Source organism: Echinops telfairi, unplaced genomic scaffold, assembly GCF_000313985.2.
Source record: "Echinops telfairi isolate 266 unplaced genomic scaffold, ASM31398v2 ScPeMD7_7425;HRSCAF=8463, whole genome shotgun sequence".
In the NCBI taxonomy this organism is placed as follows: Eukaryota; Metazoa; Chordata; class Mammalia; order Afrosoricida; family Tenrecidae; genus Echinops; species Echinops telfairi.
The window spans coordinates 4,802,738-4,808,822 of record NW_022111325.1 but is presented as its reverse complement, the minus strand read 5'-3'; the positions used below and the strand labels follow the sequence as shown (position 1 = coordinate 4,808,822).

The following is a 6,085-nucleotide window of genomic DNA, read 5'->3' as shown; positions in this document are numbered from 1 at the left end:
CTGTTTATTTTATTAATCCTAACTAGGGCACTAGCGGGTTTGTCTTTTGAGTGGTTGTTCACTACTGTGTCTCCAGTGCCTAGAATAATCTCCAGGGCACTACAGAGTGAGACACTTTATTCAGTAAATATTTTTCAAAAGAATGAAGGTAGGTTATTGTGTTAATCTGCATTCTCTAGAGAAGCAAAATCATGGAAGCTTATACATCTATAGAGAGAGAAGGGAATTTACATCAAGAAAATGGCAAACACAATTATAGAAGCAGGTCAGTCCAAATCTAGGCAGTTTCCAACTCTGTGGGTCAGATGCTTGGCTGAAAGCAGAGAATACCAGAAAGACATTTACTTCTCTTTTACTGACTCTGTGATGACACTCGATTGTGTGGACCATAGCAAACTATGACTAGCCTTGAGAAGAATGGAATTCCAGAATGCTTCATTGTACTCATGCAGTACCTGCCGATGGATCAAAGGTAGGTGTTCAAAGAGAACAAGAGAAAACTGCATGGTTTATAATCAAGAAAGGTGTGTGTGTCAAGGATGTATCCTCTCATCATCCTTATTTAATCTGTATGCTGAGACGATAATCAGAGAAACTGGATTATAAGAAGAATGCAGTATCAGGATTGAAGGATGGTGTGGTAGTTACATAATCTGGTGTCAATTTGAGAGGATTACTAGAGAAGGGGTGGAGTCTTGCCTGTCAATGAAGATATAACCAATGAAGCCTCTATGTGGGCCTGGCCTTCTCCTGAGAATTCTGAGAACTCCTGTTATTTTCCTCTTTGGAGGCTGGAGACACTTTTTCTCTCTTGGCTTACTCCCTGAGAGATGATCTACTGACAAGACACATGGCATTATCCTGATAGACTCCATGCCCTGGGAACTGGAGGCGCCATGTGGAGACCCATGCCAGTGCGGAGATGCTTCTACTGCCATGGATCCACAAGACTTTGCACCCATGGCCTGTGATCTTCCTGAATTCAGCATCATTGCATGTGTTTTGTGAGTCTAAAGAAGACTTTATAGATTGGTATCAGACATATGGGTTAATATCAGACATATGGGTTCTGTTATAGCCACCTTAGATAACTAAGACAGTGGTAATGATCTCCATTTTATTATGTTAAAAACACATGGAATTTAAATAACTTGTTACCATTTTGTAAATATTGACTCATATTCTTTGCACTTCCTTTATACTGGCCCCAGGGAAGACCTGACTATGCTGCTCAGTGGGTCCTAAGATGGAAAATATAGAATGAAAGAGAACCAGGAGCTTCAGCCTGAAGACACAAGAGAATTCCTTTACTAGGGAGTGTCAGACCTAAAGCATATATTGATAGAATGAAAATCTGAGTTTGACGTGGGACTGGGGGTGGGGGGTCTGGGGGGCGGTGGATGTAAGAGCGAGTGAGAGAGGGCTAAAGAGGAAGGAGAGAAGAGGGAGAGGTGTGAGGGACCGCGGAAGGGAAATTGTAAAGAAACCACACGTTAGCTGCTGTGGAGTTGGAGCCATCTCAAAGTGACCCAATGTACAACAGAACCATGCTCAATCCTGGGCCGTCCTCACAGTTGTTCTGCCATTTGAGCCCGTTGGATGCAGCCGCTGTGCCAGTCCATCTTGTCGAAGGTCTTCCTCTTTTTCCCGCCTCCTCTACTTTACCAAGCATGATGTCCTTCTCCAGGGTCGGGTCATTCCTGAGAACATGTCCAAAGTGTGTACGGCAAAGTCTCGCCATCCTTGCTTCTAAGGAACATTCTGGCTGTACTTCATCCATGACAAATATGTTTGTTCTTTTGGCAATCCATGATACTTTCAAGATTCTTGCCCAACACCATAATTCAAATGCACGGATTCTTCTACAGTCTTCCTGATTCAACATCCAACCTTTACATGCATATATCGCAACTGAAAATGTGGCTAGGTCAGGCGCACCTTAGTCCTCAAAGTAACATCCTTTCTTTTCAACACTTCAAAGAGGTCTTGTTCAGAAGATTGACCCAATGCAGTGCATCCTTGATCTTGTGGCTGCTGCTTCCATGAGCATTGATTATGAAACCAAGCAAGACAGAACCCTTGAACTCTTCAATCTTTTCTCTCTTGACCATGATGCCTACTGGTCTCCTTGCGAGGATTTGGGTTGTCTTGACATTGAGCTGTAATTCATACTGAAGGCTGCAGTCCTTGATCCTCATCAACAATTGCTTTGATCCTCCTCACAAGCAGTGAGTGACTCTCTCCATCCCACCTCTCTTTTTCAGGACAGTCCTTCAGATACCAGTGAAGCACCTACAGTCCCTTCAATCATTCTCCATTTTTATTATTCTGGAACTTTCCCCATTCTGAATGGCCTCTCCTGAACAGAACAGAACTGTGAATTTTTTCTTCTATCAAGGTGCTCAGAATAATATAAAACCAACATTACAGTAGGTAATTTCTGGTGAAAAGTTGACAGACTGTCCACCCATCCCAGCACACCCTTCAAAGTATACAGAATAGAGAGATGATAAAAAATATAGAAAAGTTCAGAGGAGCCTGTCTATTCCAAGAGAAATATTGAATCCAGAAAAGTAAGAGTGAGCTGATAGAACGGCAGCTCATGAGTGTTTGGGTCCTGGTGCTGGGGGCTGGGTTTCTAATGCCATGTAGGGACAGGAAACTTAGCTTTAGGACGCTGGTGAGCACTTTGTAACTTAGCATTATCTCATAGAGGATGGACTGATGTTTTGTGTGATCTATGCCAATAGGGAGGTCCTATTTGACCTGGATGGCCATCTGGCAAACGTGCTGTTGGGGGGTCACTGTGTGTAGTGAGGTCTCCCAATGATCCTTCAATTTTCTGATGAAATTCTCATCTAGAAGGCTGACCATTCATGGTCGTTGGCCCAAGTAGCATGGAAATCTAAGCTTATAGACTCAACATATCAGGGAAACATGAATCATCAGTGATAGGTAACAAAAATTCACAGGGTAGCCAAAAATTAGAGGAACATGCCATTTAATGGCCACTTTCTCGTCCGATTTTCAACTTCAAAGAAAGTGGAGGGAGTACCTACTACCCATAATTTTAAAAGTGGATGCCATGGAACAACAAGCATCTTGTTACAGACACCAGCCAGAGTTCTTGTTGCTTTTTATTAATAAGTATTATTATTAAATGTGTTGCCTTACTCTTGGAACATTCATTCCTCTCTTATGCTTCCTTCTTCCTCACCATCTCCTCTTCTCCCCTTTCCTTCATCCTTCTTCTCAAGATCCCCTTCTCCCCCTCCTACTCCTCCTTGTGCTATAGTATAGCACCTGGTCTTTCACCTTCACCATTAAACCCTACAGCATTTTAAAATATAGCATACCATCTAATACGATTGCCATACTCCAGGCCATACAAAAACACAAGCCTTTCCCACGATCTCCAAATGGCCAGAGCACCTGTGTATGAATCTGTGACAAAGCAATGTTTCAAGTGAATTAAAGTCCCCCCACCCCACCCCCCATAAAAGGTGGGATTTGGGAACCTGCCAGTGACCTCTTGCTGAAACCCAGAGGGTGGTGACTGTAAGCTACGATGTACTCCTCCGTTTTTGGAGAAACACAAAAGTTGTGTTCTTCTGAGTGTCTATCTGCATGTTCAGATATACAGGTCAGTACATAGGCATGTATGATAGCTGATTTCCTAGGCTCTGGCCATTTTCTGTTCCTCAATATAATTTTCCTTTGCACTTTATACAAATTAAAAACATGGATACAGCTAAAATAGGAAGAAATGAGTGCTTTAAATGTTTGCATTTTACTGAAAAAACAACTATGGAACGCTTCACGAATTTGTGCATCCTCCTTACGCAGGGGCCATGCTAGTCTTCTCTGTATCATTCTGATTTTAGTATGCATGCTGCTGAAGTGAGCACGCTAACACGACTGTTTATCCTACCTTGTCACCTCAGGACATCTAAAAAGCCTATATGCTGTAAACGAATAAACATTGTCCAGAATAAACATGTGTATTGTATAAAAATGCACATATAAACTTATGGTTATAATCCAACACAGTGTCCTAGATATGGAGAGACTACTCAACAGCCTTGCCCTCCTCCCTTCCTATTCTCCTTCCACCACCTTCAAAGACTAAGCACAGAATGACCAGCTCCAAGAGGTGGATTGATAAAGGGCACCCACTGAAGACAGTCCTTCTAAGAGATTGTTTTACAATCTCTACTTTTAAAATGCTTTGGGCATTAGCACATATTTATCCTTTAACACACAGCAATATTAACTAACGCACATATAAAACTGTTAGGTAGCTAGATTTAGGGACAGGGGGTTGTCCCTCCTGTGACTGCAAAGGCCCCCATAGAGGAGGTTGAAAAGAAATCAGGCAATAATCAGGCAGTAATAATTTATGAATTATCAAGGGTTCAAGAGGGAGGGCGGAGTGGGGAGGGGAGGTGGAAAATGAGGAGCTGATGCCAGGGGCTTAAGTGGAGAGCAAATGTTTTGAGAATGATGAGGGCAACAAATGTACAAATGTGCTTTACACAATTGATGTATGTATGGATTATGATGAGTTGTACAAGTCCCCAATAAAATGATTAAAAAACAAAAAAGAAATCAGGCAACCATTAGACACCTATGAAGATCCCAAACTGAGCATGCTCATACTCAAGCCCCCAGCCAGGTGGGAGGTACACCTGGGCAGTCCAAACTAGGCCCAAGCTCATGACATCACCCAGGTGGTCTCAACCCAGCCAATGGGGTCAACCAATATCATCAACCATGCCTCCCCAGCCAGGGGCTTGAAATATCCTGGCTGTGGGAAGACTGACTTCCCAGCGGTAAGGGAGGGGGAGGATCTCCTTACCTAGTGCAGGCTCACATGCAGCCTGCTCCAGGCCTCTTTGGGGCCCACAGCCTCTCTTGCCCTAGTGCTCTTGCCTGGGTGTGCTGGCCCCCTTGCTCTCTGGCCTCCCTGCCCTTTGGCCCCTTGCTCTCTCCACCTGGGTTGGATCCCTGGGATGGTCCCTGGAATTGATCCCCCCAGTTCCGCACTTGTGGGTGCTCTTTTCCATGAGGTTGCTTGTGCCCAGTTGTGAAGCCTTTTGAGACTGTAAAACCTGAAACTTGTCCTGTCCTTGATAAAATCCCACTTGGATTACAAAACGGGCTTCAGCATGAATTCTTTCATCATGCGAAGCCAGGAACCGAGGTGTGACCCACCCGAGAGACCTAACAAAACCATGTGTAGACCATCTGAACTTGTTTACCTCTGGCCATATAGCCCTTCCCTCTGCATCTCCTTTCCCACCCTGACCCCCACTTCCCAGTATTCTGCCTCCGAATCATCAGATGAACAATTCCATCCCAAATGCAACCAGTCCTAGGAATTATGACCTCCAAAATGTATTTAAAGGGTTTGACTTTATATCCTCTCCTAACATGTGCACTTCTAAACATCTAGAAGGAATATTTCTAGATGTTTCCAATAAAGACTTACGTCTGCCCACCATGCACAGAGCAGTATTGAGTCAACTACAGATTTGTAACAAAGGCTAGAATCTGAAAATGTCCTCCAAATAGGCATTCTGGTCTGGAATCTTTACCCCTCACTTCAGCTTTCTCGGCCCAGTTGACAAAAGTAAGCATCTGTAATATTGGAGGGGACTTGCACATCTTCACTTCCACCAGTCATGCCTCTGAAGTTGAATATGAAATGTACAGGTTTACTAAGTCTGCTTTTGTCATACACTGGCGACCTCTTGAACATCTAGGAAGACTAGATGTTGTAACATTAGGACTTAACCTTTATCTGCACTATACACACAGCAAAGTCATACAAAATACACAGCACACACGGGACTAGCGTTCATCTGGCCGCACTAAACATACTGGTAAAACCCTTTGCACGTTCTCCCTCCTTCTTGAACAAACACAAGCATGTGCTGCTCACAGAGGCCTTTGGCAATTCCATTTCCAAAAAACAATAATTCATATGAATTTTAACAAAAGGGTATCTACGAAATATGCTATTTACTGTGTCTACTTTTAGCATACTCTGTGCACTTCTAAACATCTAGAAAGACTAGCTGCT

At 43.4% G+C, this 6,085-nt stretch overlaps 1 non-coding gene across 1 annotated transcript; it reads right to left on the bottom strand.

The window, feature by feature from the left end:
- Positions 1-3,801: 3,801 nt before the first annotated feature.
- On the bottom strand, positions 3,802-3,908 carry LOC115872573. Its single transcript, XR_004047935.1, has one exon. It is a non-coding gene; the product is annotated as a U6 spliceosomal RNA (small nuclear RNA).
- Positions 3,909-6,085: the final 2,177 nt, after the last annotated feature.